Source organism: Hyperolius riggenbachi, chromosome 10 (genome assembly GCF_040937935.1).
Source record: "Hyperolius riggenbachi isolate aHypRig1 chromosome 10, aHypRig1.pri, whole genome shotgun sequence".
Taxonomy (NCBI): domain Eukaryota; kingdom Metazoa; phylum Chordata; class Amphibia; order Anura; family Hyperoliidae; genus Hyperolius; species Hyperolius riggenbachi.
The window spans coordinates 168,902,136-168,927,168 of NC_090655.1; the positions used below are offsets into that span (position 1 = coordinate 168,902,136).

A 25,033-nucleotide genomic window follows, 5' to 3' on the forward strand; every position below is an offset into this window, starting at 1 on the left:
GCTGCCCACCCTGCTCCAGCTGCCCACCCAGCCACAACTACCCACCCTGCCCCAGCTGCCCACCCAGCCACAACTACCCACCCTGCCCCAGCTGCCCACCCAGCCACAACTACCCACCCTGCCTCAGCTGCCCACCCTGCCCCAGCTGCCCACCCAGCCACAACTACCCACACTGCCCACCCTGCCCCAGCTGCCCACCCAGCCACAACTACCCACCCTGCCCCAGCTGCCCACCCAGCCACAACTACCCACCCTGCCCCAGCTGCCCACCCAGCCACAACTACCCACCCTGCCCCAGCTGCCCACCCAGCCACAACTACCCACCCTGCCCCAGCTGCCCACCCAGCCACAACTGCCCACCCTGCCCCAGCTGCCCACCCTGCTCCAGCCACAACTGCCCACCCTGCCTCAGCCACAACTGCCCACCCTGCCTCAGCCACAACTGCCCACCCTGCCTCAGCCACAACTGCCCACCCTGCCCTAGCCTCAACTGCCCACCCTGCCCCAGCTGCCCACCCAGCCACAACTGCACACCCAGCCACAACTGCCCACCCTGCCTCAGCCACAACTGCCCACCCAGCCACAACTTACCACCTTACCTCAGCCACAACTGCCCACCCTGCCTCAGCCACAACTGCCCACCCTGCCTCAGCCACAACTGCCCACCCTGCCTCAGCCTCAACTGCCCACCCAGCCTCAACTGCCCACCCTGCCCCAGCTGCCCACCCAGCCACAACTGCACACCCAGCCATAACTGCCCACCCTGCCCCAGCCACAACTGCCCTAACCAGCACCCTGTCCCATCCTGCAAACTGCCCTAATCTGCACCCTGCCTTGCACCCAGCCACCAGCCTGCACACTGCCCTAACCTGCACCTAGCAAACACCCTGCACCCAGCTAGCAATTGGGGGTCCGCTATGGCTACCTAACATCTAGGGGCACATTTTTCTACCTACTGATATGTATGGGCACATAGCTATCTAATTATTTTATTTGGTGAACATGGCTGTTTAATTTATGTATCCAGGGTGGACTTGGCTACTAAATTGTTTTATCTTGAGGCATCTGTCTATGTAATTTGTTTATTGTGAGGTACCTGGCTACTTAATTATTTTATCTGGTTGACTGTTACAGCTTTATTTTTATTGGGCAGCATGTGACTACTTGATGAATTACCTGATGGCATGCCACGATTTGATGAATTATCTGATGGCATGTGACTACTTGATGAATTATCTGATGGCATGTGACGACCTGATGAATTATCTGATGGCATGAGACTGCTTGATGAATTATCTGATGGCATGAGACTGCTTGATGAATTATCTGATGGCATGTGACTACTTGATGAATTATCTGATGGCATGTGACGACTTGATGAATTATCTGATGGCATGTGACTACTTGATGAATTATCTGATGGCGCTGAGTAGTGTTGGGCGAACAGTGTTCGCCACTGTTCGGGTTCTGCAGAACATCACCCTGTTCGGGTGATGTTCGGGTTCGGCCGAACACCTGATGGTGTTCGGCCAAACTGTTCGGCCATATGGCCGAACTAAGAGCGCATGGCCGAACGTTACCTGAACGTTCGGCTAGCGCTGTGATTGGCCGAACGGGTCACGTGTAGTGTTGGGCGAACATCTAGATGTTCGGGTTCGGGCCGAACATGGCCGAACTCCGAACATAATGGAAGTCAATGGGGACCCGAACTTTCGTGCTTTGTAAAGCCTCCTTACATGCTACATACCCCAAATTTACAGGGTATGTGCACCTTGGGAGTGGGTACAAGAGGGAAAAAAATTTAGCAAAAAGAGCTTATAGTTTTTGAGAAAATCGATTTTAAAGTTTCAAAGGGAAAACTGTCTTTTAAATGCGGGAAATGTCTGTTTTCTTTGCACAGGTAACATGCTTTTTGTCGGCATGCAGTCATAAATGTAATACATATAAGAGGTTCCAGGAAAAGGGACCGGTAACGCTAACCCAGCAGCAGCACACGTGATGGAACAAGAGGAGGGTGGCGCAGGAGGAGAAGGCCACGCTTTGAGACACAACAACCCAGGCCTTGCATGAGGACAAGAAGCGTGCGGATAGCAATTTGCATTTTGTCGCCATGCAGTCATAAATGTAATACAGATGAGAGGTTCAATAAACAGGGACCGGAAACGCTAACCCATCACAGATGTTCATTGTTCATGTTACTTGGTTGGGGTCCGGGAGTGTTGCGTAGTCGTTTCCAATCCAGGATTGATTCATTTTAATTTGAGTCAGACGGTCTGCATTTTCTGTGGAGAGGCGGATACGCCGCCGATCTGTGACGATGCCTCCGGCAGCACTGAAACAGCGTTCCGACATAACGCTGGCTGCCGGGCAAGCCAGCACCTCTATTGCGTACATTGCCAGTTTGTGCCAGGTGTCTAGCTTCGATACCCAATAGTTGAAGGGTGCAGATGGATTGTTCAACACAGCTACGCTATCTGACATGTAGTCCTTGACCATCTTCTCCAGGCGATCGGTGTTGGAGGTGGATCTGCACGCTTGCTGTTCTGTGTGCTGCTGCATGGGTGTCAGAAAATTTTCCCACTCCAAGGACACTGCCGATACCATTCCCTTTTGGACACTAGCTGCGGCTTGTGTTGTTTGCTGCCCTCCTGGTCGTCCTGGGTTTGCGGAAGTCAGTCTGTCGGCGTACAACTGGCTAGAGGAGGGGGAGGATGTCAATCTCCTCTCTAAAGTCTCCACAAGGGCCTGCTGGTATTCTTCCATTTTGACCTGTCTGGCTCTTTCTTCAAGCAGTTTTGGAACATTGTGTTTGTACCGTGGATCCAGAAGGGTATAAACCCAGTAATTGGTGTTGTCCAGAATGCGCACAATGCGTGGGTCGCGTTCAATTCAGTCCTAGGCCGAAGAGGTCATAGCCTAGGGTCACAAAACCTGTTTATTGGGCAATTTCAATGGTGGCGAGTCTGACGTACATAAATCGCAGCAATGGCCGTTAGCAACGTCTGAATCTCACGAAATGTCTCATGCAGGTAGAAGACATATTGTTAGACTTGGGCTCCAAAGATGGGTTCCCTACATCTCTGCAAACCAGAGTTACAGGGCTCCAAATTTGGTAAAATCCCCCATAGGCTTTCATTGGGCCTCCTATTTACAGTTCCAAAATCTCACATCTTTTCAAAGGGCAATTACTCAGCAGTGGCAAATTTTCTAGCATTGTAGGGACCCTTAGGGGGAACATGACTGGTGAGTTTCGGGCCCCTAGGCCGAAGAGGTCATAGCCTAGGGTCACAAAAACCTGTTTATTGGGGCTATTTCAATGGTAGTGATGGTGACGTACATAAATTGCAGCAATGGCCGTTAGCAAAGTCTGAATCTCACGAAATGTCTCATGCAGGTAGAAGACATATTGTTAGACTTGGATTCCAAAGATGGGGTCCCTACATCTCTGCAAACCAGAGTTACAGGGGTCCAAAATTGGTAAAATCCCCCATAGGATTTCATTGGCTCCCTATTTCACTTTCCAAAATCTCACATCTTTTCAAAGGGCAATGGCTCAGCAGTACCAAATTTTCTAGCATTGTAGGGACCCTTAGGGGGAACATGACTGGTGAGTTTCGGGCCCCTAGGCCGAAGAGGTCATAGCCTAGGGTCACAAAAACCTGTTTATTGGGGCTATTTCAATGGTAGTGATGGTGACGTACATAAATCGCAGCAATGGCCGTTAGCAAAGTCTGAATCTCACGAAATGTCTCATGCAGGTAGAAGACATATTGTTAGACTTGGATTCCAAAGATGGGGTCCCTACATCTCTGCAAACCAGAGTTACAGGGGTCCAAAATTGGTAAAATCCCCCATAGGATTTCATTGGCTCCCTATTTCACTTTCCAAAATCTCACATCTTTTCAAAGGGCAATGGCTCAGCAGTGCCAAATTTTCTAGCATTGTAGGGACCCTTAGGGGGAACATGACTGGTGAGTTTCGGGCCCCTAGGCCGAAGAGGTCATAGCCTAGGGTCACAAAAACCTGTTTATTGGGGCTATTTCAATGGTAGTGATGGTGACGTACATAAATCGCAGCAATGGCCGTTAGCAAAGTCTGAATCTCACGAAATGTCTCATGCAAGTAGAAGACATATTGTTAGACTTGGATTCCAAAGATGGGGTCCCTACATCTCTGCAAACCAGAGTTACAGGGGTCCAAAATTGGTAAAATCCCCCATAGGATTTCATTGGCTCCCTATTTCACTTTCCAAAATCTCACATCTTTTCAAAGGGCAATGGCTCAGCAGTACCAAATTTTCTAGCATTGTAGGGACCCTTAGGGGGATCATGACTGGTGAGTTTTGCCACTGCTGAGTAATTGCCCTTTGAAATGGTGTGAGATTTTGGAACGGTAAATAGGAGGCCCAATGAAAGCCTATGGGGGATTTTACCAATTTTGGACCCCTGTAACTCTGGTTTGCAGAGATGTAGGGACCCCATCTTTGGAATCTAAGTCTAACAATATGTCTTCTACCTGCATGAGACATTTCGTGAGATTCAGACGTTGCTAACGGCCATGGCTGAGATTTATGTACGCCACCATCACTACCATTGAAATAGCCCCAATAAACAGGTTTTTGTGACCCTAGGCTATGACCTCTTCGGCCTAGGGGCCCGAAACTCACCAGTCATGTTCCCCCTAAGGGTCCCTACAATGCTAGAAAATTTGGTACTGCTGAGCCATTGCCCTTTGAAAAGATGTGAGATTTTGGAAAGTGAAATAGGGAGCCAATGAAATCCTATGGGGGATTTTACCAATTTTGGACCCCTGTAACTCTGGTTTGCAGAGATGTAGGGACCCCATCTTTGGAATCCAAGTCTAACAATATGTCTTCTACCTGCATGAGACATTTCGTGAGATTCAGACTTTGCTAACGGCCATTGCTGCGATTTATGTACGTCACCATCACTACCATTGAAATAGCCCCAATAAACAGGTTTTTGTGACCCTAGGCTATGACCTCTTCGGCCTAGGGGCCCGAAACTCACCAGTCATGTTCCCCCTAAGGGTCCCTACAATGCTAGAAAATTTGGTACTGCTGAGCCATTGCCCTTTGAAAAGATGTGAGATTTTGGAAAGTGAAATAGGGAGCCAATGAAATCCTATGGGGGATTTTACCAATTTTGGACCCCTGTAACTCTGGTTTACAGAGATGTAGGGACCCCATCTTTGGAATCCAAGTCTAACAATATGTCTTCTACCTGCATGAGACATTTCGTGAGATTCAGACTTTGCTAACGGCCATTGCTGCGATTTATGTACGTCACCATCACTACCATTGAAATAGCCCCAATAAACAGGTTTTTGTGACCCTAGGCTATGACCTCTTCGGCCTAGGGGCCCGAAACTCACCAGTCATGTTCCCCCTAAGGGTCCCTACAATGCTAGAAAATTTGGTACTGCTGAGCCATTGCCCTTTGAAAAGATGTGAGATTTTGGAAAGTGAAATAGGGAGCCAATGAAATCCTATGGGGGATTTTACCAATTTTGGACCCCTGTAACTCTGGTTTGCAGAGATGTAGGGACCCCATCTTTGGAATCCAAGTCTAACAATATGTCTTCTACCTGCATGAGACATTTCGTGAGATTCAGACTTTGCTAACGGCCATTGCTGCAATTTATGTACGTCACCATCACTACCATTGAAATAGCCCCAATAAACAGGTTTTTGTGACCCTAGGCTATGACCTCTTCGGCCTAGGGGCCCGAAACTCACCAGTCATGTTCCCCCTAAGGGTCCCTACAATGCTAGAAAATTTGCCACTGCTGAGTAATTGCCCTTTGAAAAGATGTGAGATTTTGGAACTGTAAATAGGAGGCCCAATGAAAGCCTATGGGGGATTTTACCAAATTTGGAGCCCTGTAACTCTGGTTTGCAGAGATGTAGGGAACCCATCTTTGGAGCCCAAGTCTAACAATATGTCTTCTACCTGCATGAGACATTTCGTGAGATTCAGACGTTGCTAACGGCCATTGCTGCGATTTATGTACGTCAGACTCGCCACCATTGAAATTGCCCAATAAACAGGTTTTGTGACCCTAGGCTATGACCTCTTCGGCCTAGGACTGCATTGAACGCGACCCACGCATTGTGCGCATTCTGGACAACACCAATTACTGGGTTTATACCCTTCTGGATCCACGGTACAAACACAATGTTCCAAAACTGCTTGAAGAAAGAGCCAGACAGGTCAAAATGGAAGAATACCAGCAGGCCCTTGTGGAGACTTTAGAGAGGAGATTGACATCCTCCCCCTCCTCTAGCCAGTTGTACGCCAACAGACTGACTTCCGCAAACCCAGGACAACCAGGAGGGCAGCAAACAACACAAGCCGCAGCTAGTGCCCAAAAGGGAATGGTATCGGCAGTGTCCTTGGAGTGGAAACATTTTCTGACACCCATGCAGCAGCACGCAGAACAGCAAGCGTGCAGATCCACCTCCAACACCGATCGCCTGGAGAAGATGGTCAAGGACTACATGTCAAATGGCGTAGCTGTGTTGAACAATCCATCTGCACCCTTCAACTATTGGGTATCGAAGCTAGACACCTGGCACAAACTGGCAATGTACGCAATAGAGGTGCTGGCTTGCCCGGCAGCCAGCGTTATGTCGGAACGCTGTTTCAGTGCTGCCGGAGGCATCGTCACAGATCGGCGGCGTATCCGCCTCTCCACAGAAAATGCAGACCGTCTGACTCAAATTAAAATGAATCAATCCTGGATTGGAAACGACTACGCAACACTCCCGGACCCCAACCAAGTAACATGAACAATGAACATCTGTGATGGGTTAGCGTTTCCGGTCCCTGTTTATTGAACCTCTCATCTGTATTACATTTATGACTGCATGGCGACAAAATGCAAATTGCTATCCGCACGCTTCTTGTCCTCATGCAAGGCCTGGGTTGTTGTGTCTCAAAGCGTGGCCTTCTCCTCCTGCGCCACCCTCCTCTTGTTCCATCACGTGTGCTGCTGCTGGGTTAGCGTTACCGGTCCCTTTTCCTGGAACCTCTTATATGTATTACATTTATGACTGCATGCCGACAAAAAGCATGTTACCTGTGCAAAGAAAACAGACATTTCCCGCATTTAAAAGACAGTTTTCCCTTTGAAACTTTAAAATTGATTTTCTCAAAAACTATAAGCTCTTTTTGCTAAAAAATTTTTTCCTCTTGTACCCACTCCCAAGGTGCACATACCCTGTAAATTTGGGGTATGTAGCATGTAAGGAGGCTTTACAAAGCACAAAAGTTCGGGTCCCCATTGACTTCCATTATGTTCGGAGTTCGGGTCGAACACCCGAACATCGCGGCCATGTTCGGCCTGTTCGGCCCGAACCCGAACATCTAGATGTTCGCCCAACACTAGCGCTGAGTCTGCAGACTGCTCTGCAGACAGTAAGAATATAAGACCAGCAAAAAGTAAGGCTCCCCAACCTCCCTACGCTAAAGGGGGAATATGCCTATGCTAGATACACTAAGAGGGGAGGGGGGGATCGGCTGCCTAAATACACTAAAAGGGATCTGTAACTGCAAGACTAGTAGCCTAAGCCTATATGCACTAAGGGGGATCTGCCTATATATACATTAAAGGGGGATCTGCCTACATATGCAAGACTAGTAGCCTATATACACTAAGGGGGGATCTGCCTATTATATGCACGCAATGCGATGGGGATGAATGGGGGGGGGGCGCCAAAATCTGGTTACGCTCAGGGCGCTGAAAAACCTAAGGCCGGCCCTGAAACAGACAGAAAAAAAATGCACAGTCGGTGCAAATACTGAATACAGTAATAGAGCATGAAAATCCGTGAACACCTGACTGCCTGCACTATGCAAAGCAAGGTAACTGCACGCTGGCACAATACAATGTCACTGACTACACTGAGTGTCTACAACTAACTTAAGTTGATCACTGGCTAATTAGCTAAATACAAGTATCAAATATAGTAATAGAGCAGTAAAATCCGTCAACACCTCCCTGCCTACACTATGCACAGTACATTAACTGCACGCTGTGTGCCAGCGTGCAGTTAATTTGCTGTCTACACTGACTACACTGAGTGACTACAACTAACTTAAGTTGATCACTGGCTGGTTAGCTAAATACCAGTATCAAATACAGTAATCGAGCAGCAAAATCAGTGAACATCTGCCTTCTTGTACTAAGCACAGCAATCAGTACTCAGTAGACTGTCACTGACGACTACACTGACTACAACTTAACTTAAGTTAATCACTGGCTAGCTAGCTAAATACAAGTACCAAATACAGTAACAGAGCAATGAAATGCATGAGAACGCTGTGTTTTACACACAAAATAGCTCTTGCTTTCTGCAATATGGCCTGGAGATACTCTCTCAGTGCCACAGAGTCTAGCAAGGACGGAGCTCCTTCAATGGCCAACGATACAAGAGGGGAGAGCAGAGCCTCCCCTCCTTTAATTGGCTGCTAGGGCCTACACTAGGGGCCTCTGACTGGCCCAGTGACGTTATTTCCCCAATCACAGATTTCCAAGCGTTATCACGGCCTTGATCACGAGCCGCATTTCCGTAATATCGTCTGAATCCGTGATTGAAATTTGTGATCGCTATCCGATCATGGATTTCAATCACGATATCGGATTCAGAAAAAAGGGCTCATGATCAAGGCATAGCCATGATCACGAGGCTGTGGAGGGCATCACTGCTTGTGAATCTTCTTCTGGTAAATCTTCTTCTTCTTGTAAATCTTCTTCTTCTTTGTGTAAGTATTCTAGCGGTAAATCTTCTTCTTCTTCTTCTTCTTCTTCTTGTAAATCTTCTTCTTCTTCTTGTAAATTTTCTTTTTCTTCTAGAAAATCTTCTTCTTCTTCTTCTTCTTCTTCTTCTTCTTCTTGTAAATCTTCTTGTAAATATTCTTGTTCTTTTGTGTAAATATTCTTCTGGTAAATCATCTTCTTCTTGTAAATCTTCTTCTTCTTCTTCTTCTTCTTCTTCTTCTTCTTCTTCTTCTTCTTCTTCTTCTTCTTCTTCTTCTGAATACTCTTCTTCTTCTTCTTCTTCTTCTTCTTCTGAATACTCTTCTTCTTCTTCTTCTTCTTCTTCTTCTTCTTCTGAATACTCTTCTTCTTTTTCTTGTAATTATTCTTCTGGTAAATCTTCTTTTTCTTCTTCTTGTAAATCTTTGTCTTCTTCTGGTAAATCATCTTTTTTTTTGTTAAACTTCATCTTGTGACTCTTCATCTTCTTCTTGTAAATCTTTTTCTTCTTCTTGCATATCTTCTTCTTCATCTCTGTGGCATGTAGCATTGGTATGAGCAGCAGCATAAGGAGTAGCTGTGTTTTGTTTTCATAGTAGTCTATGGAACCTGGTGGTGGTACCACAGGCTGAAACATACCAAAACCGTAACACAGGAGTTTCTTTAACCCAGACACCTCAAATTTGTTCTATTTTTTTACACAACAGGAATGGCATTGTTGTGTGGCAGCAGCAGTCCGTGTCCCCTGGTGGTGGGAAACTCAGGTAGCAGGAGGTAAATACAGCAACAGAAGGAGGCGTGGCATGAGGCAGCAGAGTGGGCTATGGAACATGGCAGTGGTACCAAAGCCTGAAACATATCAAAAACCGTAACACAGGAGGTTTTCAGCAGCCGTCGTGAAACCCACATTATGTACAATACTTAATTGGGTAGCACACTTTTCAACCCAGACACCTAAAAAAAATGTTTTCTTTTTTTTACACGACAGGAATGGCAGTGTTGTGTGGCAGCTGCGGTCTGTATTCCGTGGCGGTGGGAAACACAGTACTGGCTTGTTAGAGGTAGGGGAAGGGATACCAGCCACTTCAGGTCATGTTCTCACCAACTGCAGGGGCAAGGAAATCCCCTTGAACCCAAGCCTTTTTCATCTTCAGAAAGGTCAGTTTGGGGGGGTGCATGCGCGGTGCCAGAGAGAGCACATGTGACTCCCTGCTGCTCCGCTCTCAGGCTGCAACTACTGGCTAAAAATAGCTTTTTCTAGCACCCCAACAGTAACCTCTTTTAGGGATCTGTCTCCTAAGCATGTCCCGGAAAAGCCAAGAACGAGAATGCTAACAACACCACTGCTGTCTCTGAACAACTTCCGGCTCTAACCCCGGCCAGATTTACACGTACCAAGATGGCCGATGGGACTTCTCAGTCAGCACAGCGTGGTCTTTACTTACCCAGCAAACAGACACCGTCTTCCTCCTCGCTGACCGGTTTTATGAGCAAATTCCTCCACAGGCAGCCTCTCGCGAGGATCTTACAGCAAGTATTCAGAAAGTCTTCTGAATGGAACTCAAGGAATCTGTTAGAGACATCCCCCTGCAAATACGTGAGCTCGGAGACCACGTGGATGACCTGGAACACCAGACAGATGCTATTGCTGATGCCCTAGACACAGACAAAGCCCTGCTAGACCAACAAGCGGAAAAATTGAAGCGCTAGAATTAAAACTCGAGGATGTTGAAAACAGAAGCAGACATGCCAGTATACATATCAGAGTCCTACTGGAGGCAATAACTGATTTGAAACCTATGGCACTCAACTTATTCAGCACACTTCTGCCTCAGACGGACCCAGCCTCCTTTCGTATAGTACGGATACACCGGGTCTTTGCTAAGCCTCGAAATGCCGACTTACCACGAGATAAACAGTAGTTCTAAAGCTGCAATACAAAGAGGTACGCTATCTCCTACTTGAAGCGGCTCGCAATCTTGCCTGGTGTTCCCTCTACCATACAGCTGTTTGTGGACTTAGCCCCTACCAAAATCCAGCGATGAGGAGCCCTCCGCTCTGTGACTCTCTCTCTACAAAAGGCCACCATACGCTACAACTGGGGATTCCCTTTCTCACTCTCTTTAACACACGCGGGAAGAAACTTCATCTGCCATGAGTTGTGCCCTCCATACATCTCATCACTAATCTCAAGATATTGTCCCTCCCGCAACCTCCGCTCCTCCCAATAAATTCTCCTGGCCTCTAAACTGATCACCACCTCTCATGCTCGCATCCAAGACTTTACACGAGCATCATCCCTTATCTGGAACTCTCTTCCACAGCCTGTACGTCATGCTCCAAACCTGGACATCTTCAAACGCACCTTTTCAGACAAGCTTATAACATTCTATAGCCCTTATTTACTTATCTGACACAATGTAATCAGAGGCAAAGGGTCACTGCCTCATCTATCCTCCACCCCCTTACCTAGTGTGTCCCCCACTACCCATTAAATTGTAAGCTCGCAAGGGCAGAGTCCTCCTCCTAATGTTTACTGTTTTTGTCACAATATTTGCGCTACTTGGAACTCTGTTGTACATTTTGTTAGTGTATCTATGTTCCCCTTGTCGTCTTATTGTGCTTTGTAAAGCGCTGCGGAATATGTTGGCGCTATATAAATAAAAAATAATAATAATAATAATCTGCCGCTCGTTCTTGAGACGAAAAAAACCTTGCTGCTTTGCTTTGCCGAATCCAAGTTCCTGTGGATATAACTTTTGCTTACAACATCATGGATTTTGCCCTATCCCTCTTCATATATCCCCTCACCACAATAGCATGCTTTCAGCAGTAGAACATTTCATCAATTACGCTCTAGACCACAGGAAATCCCTCAGTATGTCCTCTCTTTTCACCATAGATGACTGAACTAATCTTCTGCATACTAGACTAGAGACTGGTGATGATGGCCTGGTTTTAAAACTTAAAGATGGTCCTGTTATCCAGGAACTATGGGTTTCCTAATGCTTATAATCACCAAACTATGTCACTACCCAAACGTCACTGCAAGATGTACCCTACTTAGCAACCTTGGTTACAGACAGGCCTGGATTTACCTCACAGGAGCCTATAGGCACAGATGTCCTGGCACCCTAGACTTCGCCCTCCATGAACCTACAACCCGCGCCAAACCACATCGCAAACGTGCTGCCGGCAGGCCCAGCTGTCCGTTCTCCATTACTTCCCTTACCATAGGTACTGTAGCTACAGGCGCCCCTTAGTACTAAGTAACAAGAAGTACCCTCAATATTAAAGAGAATCTGTATTGTTAAAATCGCACAAAAGTTACCATACCAGTGCGTTAGGGGACATCTCCTATTACCCTCTGTCACAATTTTGCCGCTCCCCGCCGCATTAAAAGTGGTTAAAAACAGTTTTAAAAAGTTTGTTTGTAAACAAACAAAATGGCCACCAAAACAGGAAGTAGGTTGATGTACACATAGAAAATACATCCATACACAAGCAGGCTGTATACAGCCTTTCTTTTTAATCTCAAGAGATCATTTGTGTGTTTCTTTCCCCCTGCAGCTATCTTCCACTGAAGTGTCAGGCTGTTTCTTCCTGCAGAGTGCAGACAGCTCTGCCTGTATGTAATTCTTCAGTATGTGAAAGCCCAGCCAGCTCAGAGGAGGATTTATCCAGCTTGTAAAAGATAATAGAGCAGAGAGAAGCTGCACTAATCTAAATAACACACAGGCAGTGTGCAGAGAGGGGCCTGGAGGGAGGAGATGCATCACAGAACCACAACACTGAAGAACTTGGCAGCCTTCCAGACACAGGCTGACAAGTCTGACAAGAGAGAGATAAGTTGATTTATTACAGAGATGGTGATAGTAGAACATGCTGCAGTAAGCCAGAGCACATTAGAATAGATTTTGGAACTTGTAGGATGGAAGAAAACCGGATTAAATTTTTGTTACGGAGTCTCTTTAAGTAGCTAGAGCTGCCCCTGACTGAAGGGAGATCTTGTCAGTGGAATGCGTAGAGCAGGGTGAGTAACCTCTCATTTACACTCAGGACTCTGCATAGGGAAGGAGGGATTGAGCCGCCAACAGGCACCTGTAGGTACGTACCTACAGTGCCTTATGGTAAATCCGGCCCTGGTTACAGGCCTTTGGCTTTACGCCACTATCTCACTCTTAAACTTACATCTTAACCACTTTCCGACAGGCGGCGGCAAAGTGGTAGCCGAAAGGACTGCAATACGCCCATCGGCGTTGCGTCCTTTCGGCATGCCGGGGGAGCCATCGCGTCACTGACGCGCGCTTCCCCTGGCAACTGTCTCCGCCCACCCGCGATGACAACCCGCCGGCCGTTCGGAAGCGCCGGCGGGTTGTTAACCCCACGATCGCCGCATACAAAGTGTATAATACACTTTGTAATGTATACAAAGTGTATTATACAGGCTGCCTCCTGCCCTGGTGGTCCCAGTGTCCGAGGGACCACCAAGGCAGGCTGCAGCCACCCTAGTCTGCACCAAACACACTGATCCTGCCCCCCCTTAACTCTGATCGCCCATAGCACCCCTCAGACCCCCCTGCCCACCCCTCAGACCCCTGTTTACACCCAATCACTCCCCTAATCACCCATCAGTCACTCCCTGTCACTATCTGTCAACGCTATTTTTTAAATTTAGGTCCTAACTGCCCCCTGGGGGCTCCTGATCACCCCCCCACCCCTCAGATTCTCCCCAGACCCCCCCCCCTGTGTACTGTATGCATCTATCCCCCCTGTAATAACCCACTGATCACCTGTCAATAACCCATCAATCACCCCCTGTCACTGCCACCCATCAATCAGCCCCTAACCTGCCCCTTGCGGGCAATCTGATCACCCACCCCCACCATCAGATCGCCCGTAGGCCCGACGTCAGATCACCTCCCAAGTGCATTGTTTACATCTGTTCTCTCCTCTAAACACCCACTAATTACCCATCAATTATCCATCAATCACCCCCTGTCACCACCTGTCACTGCTACCCATCAGATCAGACCCCTATCTGCCCCTAGGGCACCCAATCACCCGCCCACACCCTCAGAACGCCCTCAGACCCCAGCCCTGATCACCTCGCCAGTGCATTGCTTGCATCTATTCCCCCCTCTAATCACACCTTGAGACACCCATCAATCACCTCCTGTCACCACCTGTCACCCCCTAGCACATCTACCAATCAGATCAGGCCCTAATTTGCCCCGTGTGGGCTCCTGATCACTCGGCCAAACCCTCCGATCCCCCTCAGACCCCCTTCCGATCACCTCCCCAGTGCATTGATTGCATCTATTTTCCCCTCTAATCACCCCCTGAGACACCCATCAATCACCTCCTGTCACCCCCCTAGCACTCCTATCCATCAGATCAGGCCCAATACAACCTGTCATCTAAGAGGCCACCCTGCTTATGACCGGTTCCACAAAATTTGCCCCCTCATAGACCACCTGTCATCAAAATTTGCAGATGCTTATACCCCTGAACAGTCATTTTGAGACATTTGGTTTCCAGACTACTCCTCACGGTTTTGGGCCCCTAAACTGCCAGGGCAGTATACGAAACCCACAAGTGACCCCATTTTAGAAAAAAAGACACCCCAAGGTATTCCGTTGGGTGTATGACTAGTTCATAGAAGATTTTATTTTTTTTCTAAACTTAGCGGAAATTGATTTTTATTGGGTTTTTTTCACAAAGTGTAATTTTCCACTAACTTCTGACAAAAAATAAAACCTTCTATGAACTCACCATACACCTAACGGAATACCTTGGGGTGTCTTCCTTCTAAAATGGGGTCACTTGTGGGGTTCCTATACTGCCCTGGCATTTTAGGGGCCCTAAACCGTGAGTAGTCTAGAAACCAAATGCCTCAAAATGACCCGTGAATTGGGCCCCTTAGCGCACCTAGGCTGCAAAAAAGTGTCACAGATGTGGTATCGTCGTACTCAGGAGGAGCAGTATAATGTGTTTTGGGGTGTATTTTTACACATACCCATGCTGGGTGGGAGAAATATCTCTGTAAATGACAATTTTTTGATTTTTTTTTTTTTACACACAATTGTCCATTTACAGAGATATTTTTTCCCACCCAGCATGGGTATGTGTAAAAATACACCCCAAAACACATTATACTACTTCTCCTGAGTACGGCGATACCACATGTGTGACACGTTTTTGCAGTCTAGGTGCGCTAAGGGGCCCAACGTCCTATTCACAGGTCATTTTGAGGCATTTGCTTTCCAGACTACTCCTCACGGTTTAGGGCCCCTAAAATGCCAGGGCAGTGTAGGAACCCCACAAGTGACCCCATTTTAGAAAGAAGACACCCCAAGGTATTCCGTTAGTAGTATGGTGAGTTCATAGAAGTTTAATTTTTTTGTCACAAGTTAGTGGAAAATGACACTTTGCGAACTTGTGACAAAAAATAAAATCTTCTATAAACTCACCATACTACTAACGGAATACCTTGGGGTGTATTCTTTCTAAAATGGGGTCACTTGTGGGGTTCCTATACTGCCCTGGCATTTTAGGGGCCCTAAACCGTGAGGAGTAGTCTAGAAACCAAATGCCTCAAAATGACCTGTGAAATCCTAAAGGTACTCATAGGATGTTGGGCCCCTTAGCGCAGTTAGAGTGCAAAAAAGTGCCACACGTGATATCGCCATACTCAGGAGAAGTAGTATAATGTGTTTTGTGGTGTATTTTTACACATACCCATGCTGGGTGGGAGAAATATCTCTGTAAATAGACAATTGTGTGTAAAAAAAAATCAAAAAATTGTCATTTACAGAGATATTTCTCCCACCCAGCATGGGTATATGTAAAAATACACCACAAAACACATTATACTACTTCTCCTGAGTACAGCGATACCACATGTGTGGCACTTTTTTGCACCCTAACTGCGCTAAGGGGCCCAAAGTGCAATGAGTACCTTTAGGATTTCACAGGTCGTTTTGAGACATTTGGTTTCAAGACTACGCCTCACGGTTTAGGGCCCCTAAAATGCCAGGGTAGTATAGGAACCCCACAAATGACCCCATTTTAGAAAGAAGACACCCCAAGGTATTCCGTTAGGGGTATGGTGAGTTCATAGAAGATTTTATTTTTTGTCACAAGTTAGCGGAAATTGATTTTTATTGTTTTTTTTTTCACAAAGTGTCAATTTCCGCTAACTTGTGACAAAAAAAAATCTTCTATGAACTCACCATACTCCTAACAGAATACCTTGTGGTGTTGTCTTTCTAAAATGGGGTCACTTGTGGGGTTTCTAAACTGCCCTGGCATTTTAGGGGCCCTAAACCGTGAGGCGTAGTCTTGAAACCAAATGTCTGAAAACGACCTGTGAAATCCTAAAGGTACTCATTGCACTTTGGGCCCCTTAGCGCAGTTAGGGTGCAAAAAAGTGCCACACATGTGGTATCGCTGTACTCAGGAGAAGTAGTATAATGTGTTTTGGGGTGTATTTTTACACATACCCATGCTGGGTGGGAGAAATCTCTCTGTAAATGGACAATTGTGTGTAAAAAAAAATCAAAACATTGTCATTTACAGAGATATTTCTCCCACCCAGCATGGGTATGTGTAAAAATACACCCCAAAACACATTATGCTACTTCTCCTGAGTATGGCAATACCACATGTGTGGCACTTTTTTGCACCCTAACTGCGCTAAGGGGCCCAAAGTCCAATAAGCACCTTTAGGCTTTACAGGGGTGCTTACAATTTAGCACCCCCAAAATGCCAGGACAGTAAACACACCCCACAAATGACCCCATTTTGGAAAGTAGATACTTCAAGGTATTCAGAGAAGGGCATGGTGAGTCGGTGGCATATTTCATTTTTTTTTTTGTCACAAGTTAGCAGAAATGGAAACTTTTTTTTTTGTCTCAAAGTGTCATTTTCCGCTAACTTGTGACAGAAAATAAAATCTTCTATGAACTCACCATGCCTCTCAGTGAATACTTTGGGATGTCTTCTTTCCAAAATGGGGTCATTTGGGGGGTATTTATACTATCCCAGTTGCCGACTGCTCCACGCCAATTAGCGTGAGCAGTGCGTCAGCCCCAGGACCACTCCACGCCCATTGTCGTGAATGGCCTGAGCAGCTCCAGCTGGGGATCACACGCGCCTATGTGTGCGCATCCCCGGCAGTTAACTCCACCCCCTGTGTCGGCGGCGATCATTTGAACTGGCCAATAGTAATGTATAATGCACGTTGTTTTGGAAACAATGTGTATTATACGTGCTGCCTCCTCCCCTGGTGGTCACCGTGTCCCGGATCGACCACCAGAGAGGACGGCAGCCCGCACGTGAGCCCTGCACAACATTGCCCCCCCGCGATTGCCCTGATCACCCCTCACTGCCCCCTCACTGGCCCTGGCAGGCGTTTGACTGAGGTCTGATTGACATCTGGTCGCCTGTCACAGCTCTGATTGAGGTCTGAGTGACATCAGGGTGACATCTGAGTGACATCTATATGTTTGTGCACTGTGGATTACCATTTGATCGCCTGTTACCAGCTCTGATTGGCATTTGATCAGCTCTGATTGCCCTGTGATTGATCTGTGTTTACATTGCTTGGCATCTGACAACTGCACTGTAATTGACATCTGGTCACCTGTCACTAGCTCTGATTGAGGTCTGAGTGACATCTGAGTGACATCTGTGCATTTGTGCATTGTGGATTACCATTTGATCGCCTGTCACTAGCTCTGATTGGCGTTTGATCAGCTCTGACTGCCCCGTGATTGATCTGTGTTTACATTGCTTGGCATCTGAGAGCTGCAGTGTGATTGACATCTGGTCGCCTGTCACTAGCTCTGATTGAGGTCTGAGTGACATCTGAGTGACATCTATGTGTTTGTGCACTGTGGATTGCATTTGATCGCCTGTCACCAGCTCTGATTGCCCTGTAATTGGCTCTGATTGACCTCTGTCTGTTTTTAATTGCATTCGATTGCATCTGATTGCATTTGATTGCTATCTGATTGCCTCCAATTGTATCTAGGCCCCTTTGTTAGGTAGTTAGTCAGTTAGCACCCAGCCCACTACACCGCAGTCACGATTTAGTCACTGATTAGCGTCATCATCACTGTCACTAATCTGCAATGGTACTATATAGTATCTGTAAGTGATCAGTACTGATTGCAGTCAGTTCTATATAAGTACGTTAGGGTCACCTTAGAGAAGGCTCCACTAAAAACGCAGTGTTTGCCCGATCAGGCCTGATCGTTCGGCTGCACCGCAGTTACAACATTTTTTTTTTTCTGATCACTGCAAAAACACAACCCAATAGCTGCGGCGCTTTAAAGATCAGTTTTGATATTTTTTAATCAAAACTGAGCGATCGCAGCTTTTTGACCCCTAAGTTTAGTAGCCCAAAATGGCAAGAAAGGGGTATTCCCTGGAAGAGGCGTACAGGATTCTGGCCGAGTGGGGTAAAAGCGACTGGGAGTTCTCATCTGACGAATCATCCGGGTCAGAATATGAACCTGTAGACAGCAGTGGCTCTCTATCCGATAGTTCTGATCACAAGGTTGTGGTCCCTGCTAGCGCCATGTGTACCTGACCCCATGTCATTCGATTACAGGTGGTGCAGGGTCAGCCCCTAGGGCAGCAGAGTGGTGCTAGCGTTGATCCAGGTTTTCATGGTGAGGCATACACCAGCAGTGCAGCACCTCCTGGACTTAGCACCAGTACTGCCGTATACCCTGGTGAAGTGGCGAGCACCAGCATAGCAGTTGAAACTGGTTCAGTGGCACATGCAGTAAGACCCCAGTCACAGCCACCTGAAATACGGGCCCGTAGAACCCCTACACTCCCAGAGGTGCTGGCAAATACCGATTGGCAAGCAACCCCCTGGTTCCGCCGCACCCATAGTGCCCCCTTTCACCACCCAGTCTGGAGTCCAGGTAGAGACAGATCATCTAGGATCGGCCTTAGACTTTTTTCATCTGTTCTTCACCGAGGATCTCTATGACTTAGCCGTGGCAGAGACCAACCATTATGCCACACAATACATCACCGCCAAACCGGATAGCTACTATGCCCATTGCCCAGCCTTTCTGGTGGAAATCAGTCACAGTTTCCAAATTTAAAATCTTTTTGGGCCTTCTCCCCAACATGGGTCTAACGAAAAAAATGTATTGCAGTCCTATTGGTCTACGCACCCAATACATCACATACTGTCAGAATCCGCTCTGCTGGTCTTGATTCTCTGAACTGTGTTGTTTCCTATGCAGTTTGCATAGTTCAGTCCAGGGAAAAGAGATCTCTCTGTCAGTTTGAAAGGCTGACTGATTTGCATCCACTTGTCATGCAAATTGCTTGTCTGCTTCCTTTGAGGATTTCTAGTATAAATGTCACTTCCTCCCAGAATTCCTCGCTCGACATAGTTTCTGATTAGGGAAACGTACCTTGGAGCCTCAGCCTTTTTGTATCTTGTGGTGTATTCTAGTGTAGTTATTATTGGGGAGTGCACTTTGCATTTCCTATAGTGCAGTCAGGTTCTGTTTTATTTGTACTGTTTATTCCTGTTCTGTCTTGTCCTGTCCTTGCGATTGTACTATCACCTGCAGTGGTTGACAGTGAATCGTTTGGTCTCGCTCCTAGATCGCATTCGCCCTAGCGGTAGAGGCGGTGGATCTCCCTTGTCTGACTCTTGGAGTATAACCTTAGCTGCGGTTGCTACTGGTTACTCCTTCAGTCTGTCTTGTCTAGCACGAATGCTTGCTGTTGTCTGGGGTGAGGCAACCGATTAGCAAGCGTTTGCGTTATTTGTCTGTCGTCATTTTCTGTGTTCACGTGTTAGTCAGGGTTGGTACGTTTTGCCACAGTTGCGCTTAACGTGCGGTGGCAGTACCGTTAACGCGCTTGTCTCTGTTACGCATATCGTGTGGGGACCACGTTTAGCTAGTTCTTTTGTTATTTTCCTTGGCGTTCAGATTGTGGTTATTTGCTGTGTCTTCCTTACTCAATTCATGCTCTGTCTTTGCTCAGTCTTGTGTTGCTGATAGCAATCGCCTTTCTTGCGATTAGCTTTCTCACTCTGGCTTGCTATGATGGGATATGTCTACCATCGCGGGGTAGCGACTAGGTTGGTAGACATTCATATTGTCTGTCCCTGTTTTTGCTTTCTTCTGAGTTGTTACTTTATATTGCTCAGTGTTGCTCAATCGTGCAATTTCAATCTGGCATCTGTGGCGGTACAGAGGACTTGTTCCTCTGTGCTCCTGTTATGATCACTTCTGCAGCATGTACTGCTGGCTGCAGTTTTACTGGAGACAAGCAGTTTTTGATTTCTTTGCGTGCATTTGCTCACATAGTTTTGCGTGCTCGGGGGCGTGGCGCGGCATGCTTCCGGCCGGACGCATGTGAGCTAAGATCCACTCTGCTTCAGCCCTTTTATGCCGGGGATGTAACCAAGCTACCTTGCCATTACCCAAACCTCATCTTACCTTCATCCCCCCAACTTAGTGCATGCCGGGGCGAAACAAGACGCAAGCCCGTAGCTCGTAAGGCCCTCTTATGAGCTACTTTCTCCGGGCCCAACCTAAGATGGCGTCCTCACAACATGGCTCCAGGCGCTCTAACCGATCATCGCCTCAGAGACACTCTTCTTCTCCCTCATGCAGCCCGGAACAACTCGGCCTTACCAAGCGGGACCTTGAAGACGCCCTGGACCGCACCTACAACAGATTTGTAGGTAAGCTGCAAACGGAACTCCGCAAAACCACGGAGGCCCTCTCTCTCACGAGATAGCAGAAATCGGAGCCCGAGCTGGCGTATTGGAGACAAAGCACGACGAGCTATGCAAAGCGCATAAGCAGCTTGCGGCTGAGCACGACACCCTCAAATCCGAGGTAAGCTCTATGCATCTCCATATGGAAGACTTGGACATTCGCAACAGGTGCAGCAACTTGCGTCTCCGGGGTCTCCCCGAGTCCTATACCGATCTAAGGCCTACAATTACTAAGGTGTTTGCTGACCTTCTCCCTGATGTGGAGGAAGAAACCTTTATATTTGATCGGATTCACCGAGCCTTGCGGGCCAAGCCCCCTGAGAATAAGCCCCCCAGAGATGTGGTGATGTGCTTTAAAGATTTTATTTTAAAAGAAAGTGTCCTGCAGGCTGCACGCAAAGCTACCGAGATTTCGCTAGAGGGTTTCAAGCTGCAGTTATACCCAGATGTTTATCCTGTGACTTTAGATAAATGCCGTGAAATGAAAGCCATCACGAAGGTGCTCATAGCTGCTAAAATACAGTATCGTTGGGGATTTACCTTTAAACTTATCATTTCACAAGATGGCTCAGTGCTTACTGCTACGACTCCTGCTGAAGGCGTTACACTACTGGAGGAGCTGGGTTTGCAACCTCCCTCCATATCGGCTCCTCAACGACACCAGAGTGGTCCCAACCTTCGGCCTCCAAGTCTCCTAGAATGTCTCATTCCGATGAATGACCGATCCTGCTGTGATTTCAGTAACTATTAATGCTCTCCCTCATTTTATGTGTACTTTTAATTGGGGCTGAACAGGCATCATGCCAAGACCATTGACTGCTTGCCTTTTCCCCCCCCTCACCTTTGGGGCTGCTTTAGATCACTAGCCGCCCACCTATGAAAGGTGTTGACTCATGGACTAAGATGTCCCTCCTTAGGGCTTCCAGATGGTTCTCTTTGTTCTTGTTTTGTTCTCGTTTGACTTTTTTAGTTGTTAATTTTATTCTATTTAAGGCTTTGTTCATTTATCAGTCCACTCAGGTATTTTCATCATTGATAAGCTGGTTGTGCTTGTTTTATTTAAACTTTAATAATGTTTAAAATGATATCGCACAATGTGCAGGGCTTAAACGAGCCTTGCAAGCGGCATAAGGCCTTTTCCACATACAAACGTTTGGGAGCTTCATTGCTCTTTTTGCAAGAGACCCACTTTGCCCATGGGAAATTCCCACAGTTCTTTGACAGGGCCTTTGGCCGCCACTATCATTCCACTTTTGCTAAAAAAGCTAGAGAGGTTTCAATTTTTTTGCACAATTCTGTATCTTTTGAATTACAAGAGTCCTATCAGGACCCAGAGGGCCGACTGTTAATCTTAAAAGGGGTCCTGGCCGGTAAACTAACAACCCTGCTTAATTGTTATGCCCCCAATTCAGCTCAAGCAGACTTCTTCATTAAACTAAATTCCCTATTAGAAAAATACTCCTCTCCCAATTTAATCTTAGCAGGTGATTTTAATGTGGTGGATAACCCAACATTAGATAGGAGCACTCTCTCACCTTTTGCTCGTAGCTTTCCTAGAAAGTTGCAGAGGCTGCTGTCTCAGAACCAATTGGTCGACATCTGGAGAGCTTTTAACATGGGCTCTCGGGAGTATACTTTTTATTCTCATGCTAGAGGTTCTTATGCTAGGCTTGACTATATATATTTGACTCCACATCTTTCTGCTAGCATATCAGCTTCTTCTATTGAAATCTGCCCCTGGTCGGATCATAATTTTGTGATGGCTCAATTTAACTCTTTTGGTCCTCCCCCTTCATATAAACGCTGGCGCCTTAATGACAGTTTAATTGCCTCAGAGGCTGATCGTTCTGAGATAGCAGCCTCTATCTAAGATTATTTTTGCTTTAACTCTTCTCCTGATCTTTCACCAGGGCTGCTATGGGCTGCTCATAAACCCTCCATTAGGGGTATCCTTATCTCGAAAGCTATTAAGGCAAAGAATGACAGATCACTCTTGGGTTCACCAGCCCCCATCGAAGCCAGTCAGGCATCTTCTTGGCTTTCCTCTCTGAACTTGCCCAATCTTTCCCCTGAACAATTGTCGTTGTTAAACGCTCCTATTACCCATAATGAATTAGCCAAAGCAATTAAGGAACTCAAATCCTCCTCCGCCCCTGGCCCTGATGGGTACTCATCCACCTATTACAAAAAATTTGCCCACTTATTAATCCCCCATCTGATCCCTGTTTTTAACGCCGTCCTCAAAGGGGAGACTTTCCCCCCAGAAATGCTCTTAACTAATCCCTAAGCCAGGTCTAGACCACTCTCTCCCTAATAATTTCCGCCCTATCTCAATCATTAACAATGATATAAAATTATTTTCTAAAATTCTCTCTGTCAGACTGGCTTCGATGGTGCACCCTTTAATTCAAAAAGAACAATCTGGCTTTATACCAGGCCGTCAAGGATATGATAATGTCCGTTTAGCCCTTAATCTCATCCAGGACTCCCAGCTCACTGACTCTCGCTTTCTGATGTTAAGTTTAGACTTCAATAAGGCTTTTGATTCAGTGGGCTGGGAGTATCTACACTTGGTTTTACGCTCTTTTGGTATACATGGTCCTTTTGTATCAGCCATTAAGGCTCTTTACACTGACCCAGTAACTCACATTCATATTCCAGGAGCCTGCTCCAACCCCATTGGGTTGCGTAGGGGCTCCCGCCAGGGGTGCCCACTATCTCCCTTGCTTTTTGCCTTGGCTGTGGAGCCCCTGGTGGAAGCCCTGCATCAGCACCCTGATATCCACGGCTATGATGAAACCTATAAAATGTTGCTCTATGTGGACGACGTGTTGCTATTTTTGTCTAGGCCTGTCACTTCGCTTCCAGTATTGCTCCCTCTTTTGGAAAAATTTGCTACTTTTTCAGGACTAGAGGTTAACACTGCCAAATCTGCGGCCATGCCAATCAACCTTCCTAGACCTGCTGTTAAGTTATTAGAAGCCAACTTCGATTTTAAATGGCAGCATCACAAATTCAAATATCTATTTGACCCCTAAGTATTCATCTCTCTTTGAAGCAAATTGAAGTATTTTTGACCCCTAAGTATTCATCTCTTTGAAGCAAATTATCCCCCCTTATTTTTAACCATCTCCAAACACCTTAAAGACTGGTCAACCTACAAGATTGGCTGGCTAGGCCGCAGCCTGGCATGTAAGATGATCCTTTTACCCAAACTGTTGTAGTATTTTAGGACTTTGCCCATCCTCCTTCGGAAGAGTCAATTAGCCCATCTTCAATCCCTTTTCAATAAATTTGTATGGGACAATAAACCCCCTCGTATCCGATGTAAAATATTATATCGGCACAAGCTTTCTGGCGGTATAGGAATGGTCAAAGTATATACAAAGGTAACTCGCACACCAGGCAAAAAGTAAATGCAAAAAAGTCTGTATTTCAAAATGTCAATAAATAGAAATAGCGACAATACAAATGGCAAACAATGGCCTGCTTAGCAGACATCACAGTGTGGTGAACATAATACAGATCACACTAATGGAGTCAAGTTTGAATACATACAGAAGCATACAAAAGCATGAACCTAAACATCAATCATAGTAATGAGCTGTACAGATTATATCAAGCAAAATGCACAAAGTCATGACCCCATGGTGAAAAAAGTATACCCTGACAGCGCGCTGTTTCGTAACCTTCGTCAGAGAGTATACACAATAGGCTGCTGCTGGCTGCTGCCAGCAGCAGCCTATTGTGTATACTCTCTGACGAAGGTTGTCAGGGTATACTTTTTTCACCATGGGGTCATGACTTTGTGCATTTTGCTTGATATAATCTGTACAGCTCATTACTATGATTGATGTTTAGGTTCATGCTTTTGTATGCTTCTGTATGTATTCAAACTTGACTCCATTAGTGTGATCTGTATTATGTTCACCACACTGTGATGTCTGCTAAGCAGGCCATTGTTTGCCATTTGTATTGTCGCTATTTCTATTTATTGACATTTTGAAATACAGACTTTTTTGCATTTACTTTTTGCCTGGTGTGCGAGTTACCTTTGTATATACTTTGGCTTTTAGGGCCACTTTGTGCCCGTTTTACAGACTCAGCACCCATAGCATTCTACTTTAGTTTCTATGATTAATAGGGTGTGCAGACCTTTTTTGTAAATATGGTATAGGAATGGTCAACCTATGGTTCTACTATTTAGCTGCTCGTACATCTCTTATTGGACTGGAACCAAACTGTGGACCCTCCACTATGGTGCCAGTTTGAAGCAGGTTCAATTGAGCCTGATTATTTACCTACACTAATAGCCTCTCCCAATAAGCAGATAATCTCCTAAATTCTCCCCCTTAATACTATTGTAGCCCATTCTCTTAAATTATGGTTCCTCACCCAAGCCCAATTTCAATTGGCCCCTATTTTGTCTACTCGGATATCCTTTTTGGGTAATCCAGATTTCCCCCCTGCCCTAGAAAACCC

The 25,033-nt window shown here is 46.4% G+C and overlaps 1 protein-coding gene across 2 annotated transcripts in view; it reads right to left on the reverse strand.

Annotated features, from left to right (window-relative positions):
* Positions 1-25,033, reverse strand: part of LOC137533904 (calcium-binding protein 2-like) — a 511,029-nt gene that overhangs the window by 460,675 nt on the left and 25,321 nt on the right. The window lies entirely within an intron of this gene.